The following is a 12,999-nucleotide window of genomic DNA, read 5'->3' as shown; positions in this document are numbered from 1 at the left end:
TTTAATTGTGAATTAGAGCACCATTTTATTTTCACAAACACCACATTTCATTAGAGTCATTCTTATGCATACATATCCTTATTTCATAAATCTTTTCACCTTTTAATCACAAAATCAGCAAGCATAAATCACCATGAATTTTATCTTTTACCTCATGCCTCATAAAATTCATACAAGATCATTCATGTTTCATTAACACAATAATTCACAAATCCTAACATGCTCTTATCATACAAATAATTCAAAGCACATAACTAACACATATTCATATACAACCTTCACTACAAGAAAAAACATTTACGATAACTCTCAAAAAGTGTTATCAAATGCAATTTATAACACTTTAGCAAGTGTTAAGTCTGCCCATGTTATTAAAAGTCTTGCCATTTGATTACATTTTTTTCATGTTATTAAATAAACTATTATAACATTGTTTCGGTATTATATATTGTCAATAGTAACATTATCTAGATGTTATGATTCTTTATGTTAATTATATTTTGTCATTTAATTACATTTTCAAAATGTTATCTAATTATCTTTGATTACATTTTAAAGATGCAATCTAATTATCTTTGATTACATTTTCAAAATGTAATCTTATTATCTTTGATTACATTTTAAAGATGTAATCTAATTATCTTTGATTACATTTTCAAGATGTAATCTAATTATCTTTGATTACATTTTAAAGATGTAATCTTATTATCTTTCATTACATTTTAAAGATGTAATCTAATTATCTTTGATTACATTTTCAAGATGTAATCTAATTATTTTTAATTACATTTATTTGATAAAGCAATTTATTATTTAATAATGTAATTTGAATTTGATAAAGTCTAAATGTATTTTTTTATCAACCAAAATATCCAATACATGTGTCACAAATGAAAAAAAATTCAAGTGCAAAATAACATAATAAAAGTTTATGCTTAGAAATAATATGTCTAATAAGTCTAATAAAAGGCAAATTGTAACATTTGTCCAATACTATCTCTTTATTAATTGCAAGCATCTAATTCCCGTGTCGCTATCTTCATCACCTAAATAACATAGAGAAAAAAATGCAATAAGAAAACAATACTCATGTTATTATCATAAGCAATACACATATGAGTTGGTTATTATTTTTCTAAAAACAAATTGGCAGCATAACATTTATTTTTCAACAAAACCTAAATTTTGAAACTTGTAATTAAATCTCAGATTTTCACATAACAGTTCCATAAACAATATGATACAACTCATTATTATAGGTAAGATCAATCTTTACCTCATTATAACTTTGTCGGAAAGCCAAGCAGTAACACTTCCAACACTATCTTCGATACTAGTTATCCCTAAAAAAACACGCAATAAGAAAACAAAACCCACATGTTATCTTCTTAACCAATAAGCATAATGGTCGGTTCCAAAAACAATATGACACAACTCATTATAATATGTAAAATCAATCTTTACCTCATTATGACTTTGTCGGCTGGCCAAGCAATAACACTTCCTACACTTTCTTCAATACAAGTCATCCCTGAAGTAGGCCTCCACAAAAATGCATCAGGCTCTCTTGCAAAATCAATACCAACCTTCATGGCAAATGGTCCAATAGGGACATCAAGAACTAAATCTATTTATATAAATGTATATAAATAGAACAATGACCTACCAGTGGTACTCCAAAGCATTTATGTAAGCTTCAACACATACAAACAAAGGTAGGTGAAAAATCATCCCCATACAAAGGCACTAAAAACAGAGCAAGTAAGCTATTCAAAGAAAGATGTCACTTAATGCTTTTAATTGCTTTTGTAAAACTAAATTAATGTACCAATAATTAAACAAATCAAACAAACACAATTCAATTATAAAATAGTAATGCTAGATATGTCAACTAAATCAAACAACACCATGTTATTCTTCTTTATCTCACCGCAGCACACAAATTTCTCAGATCCTACTTCACTAAAACACACAAGTTCTCAACCTTCCGTTATCACCGCAGCAGACAATAATGATCTCAGAACATACTTCACTATGGATGAATATTTAAGATATTCAAACTCCTCTAACATTTGCATAATATTAAAACAAAAGTAAATGACATACCTCTTGCAAAATGCAAACAAAAGTAAGATTTTCCTGTGAGGCAGCTCAATTATCTGGACAAAGCATAAAATAAATATTGAAGTGTCAAATATATCTTCTGCTGCTATCTCATATATAAATTAATTTTATTAATTAAACATATCTCAATATATATATATTATTGATTGGAAAAAAATTTAGTGGATGGCAAAATTGTAAAATTTCTTTCACCAACAATAAAGATAGATGCTATGATAAAATAATTTTACCTATGAAAGTTATATATAAATATGAGAGAAATTTATTTATATATATATAATATTTTTTCCCAATATGTACATATGCAATTTATTAGTATTAATAAATTTTATAATATATATGGACCTGATCTTACCCCCACAAAAATAAAATTAACATTCTTTGTGCTCTTGGAAGATCAATTTCAGAAATTAACTTACAGTAAACTCAACTTTAGCGTGCTCCTTTGCCTTGAATACCCTAGTAATCTGTGCATACATTTGGGTTTGTTACTGAAATTATAAGGAATAATGTCCCAAGGTTGAGAAAGCAAATCCAAACATGTTATCTAATCAATCCTACCCAATTACAGTTTGATATATCGAGTCTAAAACAACTGTATAATCTATTACAAGATATAGCAACACTATGGTGATTTGTTTCTTTTCTTCTTGATTCTTCATGTCTGAAAAATGGAGACTTTTTGTCTCCCCTTCATTTTTATTTTTAACACAAATGACAGACAATAAACCGAAACATCAGAGATATTACAATAAAGAAGAAAGAATATAAATAACGTATTCATGAAGATTAAAGATAATATAAAGATCTTTCTCAAAGCTCCACGCACGAATCTTCTATAAGTTTTGAGACTCTGCTCATATCAGATGTCCACGAAAAATGGATATGTAGTCAATTTATCATCTTTGTCCTCTCTGCTCTTACTCACACAATGAACTTTAATGATTCACTTAATGATTTAGCTCATAAGAATTACAAATTTTGGAGATTATACTAATTTTTTTTTCCCTATGTATTCATGTTTTCTTATATTAAATTTTGCTCATGAAGTACTGTGTTCTAATATTAGCTTAATAATATATAGTTTAAGAACAAAAATTTATGAGGAGAGAGTAAGTATATCTAATGTAATTAAATAATAAAATTGTTGTAGTTGAAAGTTTTCATTGACTTTTTTTTTTTCCTTCTTTCTGTCTTATGTATATATATTATTGGATCCTTTTCTAACTATATTATAAGGAACAATATAGTGTCCCATGTATTATATATAAAGATATATGTTTATATTTATATATTAAAGATAGAGGGAAAAAGAGGCATACTGTAAAACATGGGAAACACACAATTTATCTTGTTTTCTTTCAAGATATAGAAAAAAATCTTCCTTTGTTATTAGTGATATTAATACTATTGCAACTACTTCTACTACTATTACTAGTAGCACTAGTAACCCAAAGCAGCAAATATGAAACCCGACAACCACAATAGCTCATAATGTATATGAAAGAAGCATCAAGATGAAATCCAATTCTTAATCTTGAGCCAGCTGAACAATGCAATGACACAATCTACCAAACAGAGAGTAATTATGCTATATTCCATATAAAATATTTAAACATAGTACTAAATCCTTCTTTTCTTTTTCGCCCAAACAGATAGTGCTCAAGATTGATGGTTGGTTTCCACCAAAAGGCAGCAACTGGAAACCTAACAGGGGTCCAAAGGAAGTACTGCAAATCTATGTTTGGCTACACATCAAAATGTAAACCAACAAACTTTCTCCTGCAGACTCAACAACTATAGCAGCAGAGGACAGTGCATGTATTATATAGCAGAAGCAGCATCTACTCTAACAATAACAACAACATGGCACATGACTCATGACTGGACTACTCTTAAGAGAATTTTAAATACTTTATTACACCAACAAAGAATTGCCAAACTTGACTCTTAAAGAAGCAAATCAGAAGTGATATTTTACTCGTAAAAAAGCCACTCCCTACAAGTTTTAGTTTAGCGGAAAGAAAGTAAAGAAGTTGGTATGAGAATTTTTCCCATGATATATACCAATTTATGCCGCATCTGCTGCTGACAGAACAAACTATATAGTAGTCCCATGATAATATAAATTTATATATGCACATGCGATTATGTATAGTAGACCGAATCTTTATTATTATGTAGTGAGAATTTTATTAAAAAAATGATGAGTACTAAGGATTTAGAAGAAGGTAAAGTAATGCATATGCATTAGAATATTGTTCTTTCAATTGCAATTTCCATAAAAAAAAAAAAAAACTGATTAAAAAAAAAAAGGAAGCTATAATAATAACTCAATTTACTCATATCTCTCACTGAAGCATTCCATCAAACAGTTATTATGCATAGGTTAAGCAAAACTTAGTTTTATATAACAAGACCAGTTTAAGCAGTCAAATTCAACAAAACTTACAGATAAATTGACACAAACATCAATTAACACAAATTCACAAATACAATTTTTAAGCAGCTGAGTAAAGAACAAATACAATTACAGATTTAAATCTATCCCATAACAGAGTAAAAGTTCTTGCCACCACTTTCATTTGTTATCTTGAAAGAAAAATAGTTTATATGTTAATCAAAAAATTATAATCAATGTGCCAACTCATCCACCAGAATTATTGTGGGAAATAAACTCACTTACATGCCTGCTTAAAGCGTGTGTGTGTATGTATATGTGTAATTATCTGTGTACTAGTTTCTCATACCGCAGCACACAAATTACTTTTCTTCTCTTCATTGCAAAACAAGAAATATATGGGGTCCTTTAATCTACTGACCAAACAAGACATAACAAGAAATATATGGGGTCCTTTTATCTACTGACCAAACAAGACATAGGGAATAGTAAATAGAGCGGTGTTGTAAATGTAGTGTTGGGTTATTCGGACACATTATACTTATGGACAGAGCAGCTACTAGTTATTTTCATGGGTTTTGTTGGCTACAACAGTACTAGAAGACCCTTCATGGAAGAAACAAGTGTCCTCAACCATGTATTTAAACATCATTTTTAACAAAAACAAGTGTAGTATATCTCACAATTCAATGCCAAATTAAGAAGCATACAAAGTCAAATTAAGAAAGGATTAAAGGCCAAGAATCCCATTTACTCATTTACAAGCAATTACTCATATATCTCATTGAAGCATTCTGTCAAACACCTTTAATGCATTATTTAAAGCTTAGTAATATATACTTCAAAACAGCAAGTAAAACCAGATACGTCCTATATTAACTCTCTCTCTCTCTCTCTTTATATATATATATATATATATATATATATATGAGTTCAACTTATATGTAAACATTTTTTCTTATCCGAAAACACACCCAAAAAATGAATATATATATATATGAGTTTAACTTATATAAATTGATTAACAAAGAAAAAATATGATTGATGAATAATTAAATCAACGATGAAAAAACCAAAAACAAAATTACAGTAAAAACTTAGAGTGAGGATTATGTTTATAATTGGGGGAAAAGATGGATGAAGAGGGAAAAAATGAAGTTGTGAAAGTACCTATCCATGCCGATGTTGATGAGAGCTTGAGATCACAAGAATGATTGCTAGAAATCCATGAGAGAGATTGGAGAAATGGAAGAGAGAATCGGGTGAGGAGAAATGGGAGAGAGAGAGAGTGAAGCAGTACTGTGTATTTTTTCAATCTTTTTTTTAATATCAAGCAATAGTACTAAATAATTAATAAAATGTTTATCTATTAATATAATTCGGTAACATTTTTTAAAATGTGTTATCATCTAATGTAATTAAATAATAAAATTGTTGTAGTGCTTATAAAACCTTATTTTTTTTCTAATGAGTTCATACATGCAACCCAACAAAATAATAATACAACATGCATGAATAACATAACACAAATCCTCATATAGGCTTTTATATTAAACCTAACATGTTCCTATTATTTTTCATGCATACCATAATATATTAATACAAAATCTCATATACACACTACAACAAATTTGATCTACAATGACTCCCTACAATGTCTTACACCAGTGGTGTAATATCACCAATGGTGTAAGACATTAAAACTTATCAGGGGTTTTAAATGTCTACTGGTGTAAGACATTGAAAGTTTATATTAATGGCTACAATTGGAAGACATTAAAAAAGGTGGAAGACGTTGGAAATAGGCTGGGGAAGTGTTCATGGGTACATCCAACGTCTCTCGTTGGGAGACGTTGGATGTCTCCCTCTTATAAACCTATTCAGCCTTCTTCCTCACATATACACGAACCCGAGGAGAGCAAACCAGAGAGGAGAATTGGGCGAATTGGGGCTGCGTTTTTAGGGTTCTAAGGTAAGTTTTTTTTTTTTTTTTCTTGATTTTTAGTTAATTATTTTTCAAATAAATCATAGGTTTTGCATTAGGATGAGTAATATACCTGATTTTGTGTTAGTTTTACATTTTTATGCATTTTATTATATACATTGTAGGATTTTGTAGTTTTTCCATGGAAGTTTTTAGGGATTTATGATTTTTTAGTTTTTTTTTAATTTAACCTATCACATTGTATAGAGTATATATGTTCATGATTTTTTTAAATTTTTATCATTTTTTATTTCGAAATTTATATATATTTTTGTATATTTGAATTTTTTTTTAAATTGTAACTATTTTGTTATATATATAGTTATGTTAAAATAAATTTATTAAATAATTTATAAAATATAAATATATGAAAATTTTTATGTTTTTGTTGATTATTAAGTTTTTAAGTTATGAAATTTTATATTGATTTTTTGTTGAGGTTATAATTAGTGGCACATTGAGATTTTTTTTATTTGTTTACCAATATCATTTACTATTATTAGATATTTAGTGATATTTGTTTAGTAATGTTTAACATATTAATTAATTTAATTTCATAGGTTGTGATTTTTGTGGTGAGATTTTAGAGAGTATTTTGCATCAAAATTCCTATATCAATCACACATTTGAGGTAATTAAGTTTCTAAAATTACAATAATACGTTATATATTGCTAGATATTTAGTGATGTTTTATTTATTATTTATTAATTTAATTTTATTGGTTTGTGGATTTAATAGCGAATTTGATTACTAAGTGAAGTAATTTTGCTAGCTTTTGGATTATTGATTGCAAGAGGTACATATATATTCTCTTACTTCTACTTTTAATATTATTAAACAAATGTTAGAGGAGTTTGAATATCTTAAATATTCATCCATAGTGAAGTAGGTTCTGAGATTAAAATTGTGTGCTGCGATGATAACGGAAGGTTGAGAACTTGTGTGTTTTAGTGAAGTAGGTTCTGAGAAATTTGGTTGTGTGCTGCGGAGCTATAAGGAAGAAACTTATTTTATGTTGTTTGAATTGTTTGTTTTGTTATTCACATGCAGATGGTTATGTTACTATTATAGGGGAAATGCTGCCCGATTTTATCTAGGATAATAAATAATTAGTTTAATATAGACATCCTATAAGGAAGAATCTTATTTTATGTTGTTTGAATTGTTTGTTTTGTTATACACATGCAGATTGTTAGGTCACTATTATAGGGGAAATGCTGCCCGATTTTATCTAGGATAATAAAAAATTAGTTTTATATAGACATACAACTTTATCACGTGCTTATTTAGTGTTGTTTCTTTTCTTTTCCATAGACATAGGAGAATATATGGATAAACAGTGGATGTCAGCGAATAGGTTGTAACGTCCTACGTTTTTGGGTACCTTTAAACGACTCGGGTCGGGATTTTTCCCCCGGGTTAAGAATATTATTTTAAATAATATTATATTTTGTTTGTAAGTATTCCATGAGTTATTGCTAGCCAAAATATGAATTTTGTGATTTTAAAAGTCAAGATAAGACTTTCGGTCCTGGACCGACACAAAAACCCTGATCGGGTAAAAATCTCGGAAAATAAAACGAAAAATCATGGCAATTATATTTTTGGCATAAAATACATTCATAAAAGTTAAAGTTTGGTCAAAAATAATAAACCTAAAAGAAAATGGAAATTTTATTCCATGAATGGACCTTAGGTTAAATTTTATTATGTGATTAATTAAATTAAATGTGAGAGACATTTAATTTAATTAATTAATGTTAAGTTTGGTGATTAAAACTTAATAAGAGTGAAAAAGGTGTCAAAAGCCAATTTGGACTTTTCTTCTTATGAAACATTTATTAACCTTTATAAAAAAAAATAAAAAAAATGAAATGATTATATATATAGCAAGGGTTGGCCGGCCAAGTGATGTTTTGAAACCCCATTTATTAACTAATTGAGTTTAAATCCCATTTATTTAAAGGTTTGGGGATATTGTCAAGTGGGCAAGTGGGAGTAAAACACTTGAGTGTTTTTAGGGTAAATTAGATAGTATAAACTCTTCCAACCCTCCCCAACCGACCACACCACTCTCTCTCATTCACTCATCTAATTTTTGAAGACCTCTCAAAGTGTTCTCTCCATTTTTCAAGCCCAAGAACACCAAGGAAACTTTGAGGCTAAGTCTTGGTCTAGGAAGTATTTCCCTAAGGTAAACTTTCACTAATCTAGGTTTTTGTAAAGTTTTAAGCACAGAGTTTCAAATAGCTAATTGACTATGTTGTTGGGGGAAGTTTGCTAGGGTTTTTGAAAGGTTTTGAAGGAGTCAAAGCTTATAGGAAGGTCCAAACCTTAAGCAAGAACACCAAAGAGGTAAAAAGTTTACTTTTGATGAGTTTGTTGTAGGGTTTTTAGTTTTAAGCATTATTTTGTATATCTAATGCTTAGAGTTTCTTGTTGATAATGTAATAAGGTTATGGTAGTTGTTTAATAATTTTTATGATGCATGTGTATTGATTTTTGAAAATGGGAACCAAAACCCCCAAGGGTTTTGTAGGATACCCTAAAACAAAACATGTTTTAAGCTGTGAATTCCAAGGGTTCAAGCAGCCACTGTATATTTTTTTTGTAAAATTAAATTGTACTGTGATGTTGTTGAGATTGAGTACATAAAATTGAGCTTTTGAAACACTAAAAAATGTTTAGAAATGAGTAAGTTATGCTATTTCAAAGTTTAGGTAAAAAACTGTTTTTTTCGTATTCTTATTTTCGGAACCAAATTTGGACAGCCACTGTATAGGGCAAATGAACCCAGTTTTTTCTAAAATTTTGTGGACATATTGCTGGCATAACTTATTAGTCCACTGTAAAATTTGGTAAGAAAATATTAAACGGTTTGAAAGTTATTAACTGTCAAAGTTTGGAAAAAAATAAGGACTTGAAAATAAGGTCATTTTTACCTCATTGTTGGAAAATGATTTCACCAATCAAAAATGCTCATTTTGACCTAAGATTTTACAAATACCTAAATGGCATAACAAAAATGGAATTGGGAAATTTTGGTAACAATTGAGTAATTAAATTTCAAGTTATGAACTAACGAAGTATGTAGTTAAAAATGTGAAAATTAGGTTTTTCACACTTAGTGTAAAAATGAGATTTTGGAACATAAGGTAAAAAGTAAAATTTTGCTTATTTCAAGATATAAATTGGTAAGTCTTGAAATCATATTTTCACTAAAATTATCCCTTTGAGTTTAAATGAATTATTTTTATTAAAGAGTTTTTATTCTTTCTAAAAATAAGAGATTTAATTTATTAATAGTTAATAAATTAAAAGAGGGTTTAAAACCCTATATTTTGGGAAAATAATTAAATAAATTATTTTCCTAGTAAGTAAAATTGATTAATTGCTTTTGGAAAATTAATTAGTCAAGATGAGAAATTTATAACGGTTTTCCTAATTAAGACAAATTAGGCAATTTTCTTAAAACGGTTTTTAGATATTAAAACCTTAAGAAAAATAAAAGGAAAATTTAAAGAGTTTATTTTCTTTAAAAACAATTAAGGAATTTATTTGTATTTTCTGGATATAATACCGGCTAAAATCTTACATATTTTAACCGACTAGTCGAAAGTGCGGGTTAATAGCGATACCTTGAAAGAATAAGATTTTTAGCGGATTGTGGGAAATACCATTGTGATACCCGGGCCTAGGTATCGAGACCTTAGGATAGGTCTCCCCGAGACTTAGGGTTTAGTCTCGAATATTTTGTATGACTTTCCTTAATAGGTTTAAAACCAAATAAGGATTATAAATCCTTACAAATGACTTTTATTAAAATGGCCAAACTGCCCAAAATAATAATAATGAATTATTAGTGCCATAATTAATCCGAGTATACTGTATGGATAACTACAGTATTGGCTAGGCGTAACTGGACTGAACGTTGGAGGGTGAAAACCTACTGAGCGCTAAGGACTCCAAGTAAGTCAACTTATATTGTATGGCTGCAACATGAAATGATTATTGTCTTGTATGTTAGTATAGGGATACATGCATATATATAGGCTGTCATAGAAAGTTGCTTAGAGACGTTAGTCTAGTGAGTGCTGATTTAGAAAATATGAACGGTAGAAGTCCGTCATATCCTAGACGGTTGATCCCCGTCACACTTCTTGATTTTATTTATGTCCGGTTCATTACCGCGACGAGTGGCCATGAGATGAAGATAAGCTGGTTAAACCTAGGGGCGCCAAGATAAATGGGACCTAGGGGCCCTCATGCTTACTTAATCATTGGACGGTTAGAATCCGAGCAAGTGCTATGATAAGTTATTCCCGGATAGCAGCCGTGAATATTGGCCATTCCATGAGAGTGCCTAGAGATACTAGGGGTTGCCAAGATTGAGTGAGGTTGAACACCCTAGGGGCAGCTGCTCACCAGCACCACTGATTAACATAGAAGTCTCCGAAAAATCGTGTAAATTGGATTACACTCTTGAATATGTAGCGATGCCCTAGGTAACACGATAGTTACCCTTGATGAGAATATTTATTGGCTAGATCTTAGTGTGGAGACTCGGTTCTCTTTTACAGATTAGCAATTATGTTGGAGAGCGCGTTACGCATGAATTGTTGGAAATTGTCGAGCGTTGGTCTCGAATTATATTGTGATATAATATATCTGCTTGCTCTGGGATTTTCTGAGTGCAGGGATATAATTGTTGGTAAGATATAGTTGTGATATAATATATCTGCTTGTTCTGGGATTTTCTGAGTGCAGGATTTTTATCTAGTTATGAATTAATTTATCCTTGGTTATCAGGCATGACCATAAGTTTGCCAGGATGCTTTAGCATTCTTGAAATTGATTGTGTAGGGTCCGGATGGGTCCGGATCCCTATTTCTCTATCTGCTTTGTTTGAAAGTTGATCTTACTAAGCGTTTTCGCTTACCTAGTTGTTTCATGTTGTAGGTAAGGGCAAGGGCAGGGCAGAGCAGTGAGCGCTGGAGTCTTCCTTGCAAATGTACATGTGGACCGGCCTTTTGGGAAGCCTTCTTATTTTTGGAAATGTTGTGTAATTTTCCTAAACTAGGCTCACTCTAATCTTTGTAAAACATGTTTGTAACTAAATGTTAAGTATGGCCATACGACTTTTTAAAAAGTTTTTTTTTTCAATGGGTTTTTGAGACATTTTGTTAAATGAAAACATTTATATTTTCGCTTTATCGAGTCTTGAAAATCTGGGTTGTTACATAGGTTATCTGCGAAATATAGGAACGGGGTCGATTTGTTCTTAAGGTTTTGTTCGGAAAATGTGAAAGACCCAAATTTTACTTATTGTCCATGTCTTAAGTGTGGAAATGTTAAAAAGATGGATCTTAAAAAGATTAAAGAACACTTATATTTCAATGGGATCGACAAGAGTTACACAATTTGGTATTACCATGGGGAGATAGCTCCGATTGCTCCAACTCTGCCAAGTAGACCAAAAGGAGTGAGGAGGAATATAGTGGAGGAGAACTGGGATCCATTAGATGAAATGATTGACGACACACATTATGGATCAGGAGTAGACCCAAATAAGTTTGAGACACTCCTTAATGATGCCGAGAAACCAATTTACCCTGGTTGTACAAGATTTACAAAATTATCTGCGCTTCTTAGGTTGTACAATCTAAAAGCTAAACATGGCTGGAGTGATAAAAGCATTACTAATTTATTTGGTTTCTTGAAGGAGTTATTGCTTGAAGATAATGAAATTCCAATTTCATTTTATGAGGCAAAGAAGACGTTATGCTCATTAGGCATGCAGTATGAAAAAATTCACGCATGTCCTAATGATTGCATATTATATCGAAATAGTTTTGCAGACGTAAAATCGTGTCCTACTTGTGGTGAGTCACGATGGCAAAAGAAAAGAAATGGTGACGATGTCAAGGAAGGAGTACCTGCCAAAGTTTTGTGGTACCTTCCGCCAATTCCTCGTTTCATCCGATTGTTTAGAAATGCCGAACATGCTAAAAGTTTGTCGTGGCATGCTAATGAAAGAATAAAGGATGGTAAATTAAGACATCCAGCTGACACCCTTGCTTGGAAGAGAGTTGATTTGAAGTGGCCTTCTTTTGGAAATGAATCTCGTAATATTCGTTTAGGTCTTTCGACTGACGGGTTTAATCCACACGCATCCCTTAGCAATAAGTATAGTTGTTGGCCTGTTATGCTTATTATTTACAATCTACCCCCATGGTTGTGTATGAAGAGAAAGTTTACGATTTTGACCTTGTTGATATCAGGACCTAAACAACCTGGTAATGATATTGACGTCTATCTAGCTCCTCTTATAGATGACTTGAAAACTTTGTGGGATGAAGGGGTTAAGGTTTATGATGAGTATAGGCAGGAAGAATTTAATCTTAGAGCGGTCTTATTGTGGACAATTAATGACTTTCCTGCTTATGGAAATTTATCTGGGTTTAGTGTGAAAGGATATAAAGCTTTCCC

General features: G+C 30.5%; 1 long non-coding RNA gene across 1 annotated transcript; it reads right to left on the bottom strand.

The window, feature by feature from the left end:
- Nucleotides 1-831: 831 nt before the first annotated feature.
- On the bottom strand, nucleotides 832-5,865 carry LOC133782743 (uncharacterized). Its single transcript, XR_009870684.1, has 6 exons — nucleotides 5,696-5,865; nucleotides 2,544-2,591; nucleotides 2,107-2,159; nucleotides 1,465-1,586; nucleotides 1,277-1,343; nucleotides 832-1,046 (listed from the first exon to the last, which is right to left on the bottom strand). It is a non-coding gene; the product is annotated as an uncharacterized LOC133782743 (long non-coding RNA).
- Between the last annotated feature and the right edge of the window lie 7,134 nt (nucleotides 5,866-12,999).

The sequence above is a fragment of the Humulus lupulus genome, chromosome 6, assembly GCF_963169125.1.
Source record: "Humulus lupulus chromosome 6, drHumLupu1.1, whole genome shotgun sequence".
Lineage (NCBI taxonomy): Eukaryota > Viridiplantae > Streptophyta > Magnoliopsida > Rosales > Cannabaceae > Humulus > Humulus lupulus.
This window is presented reverse-complemented; position numbering and strand designations above follow the sequence as displayed.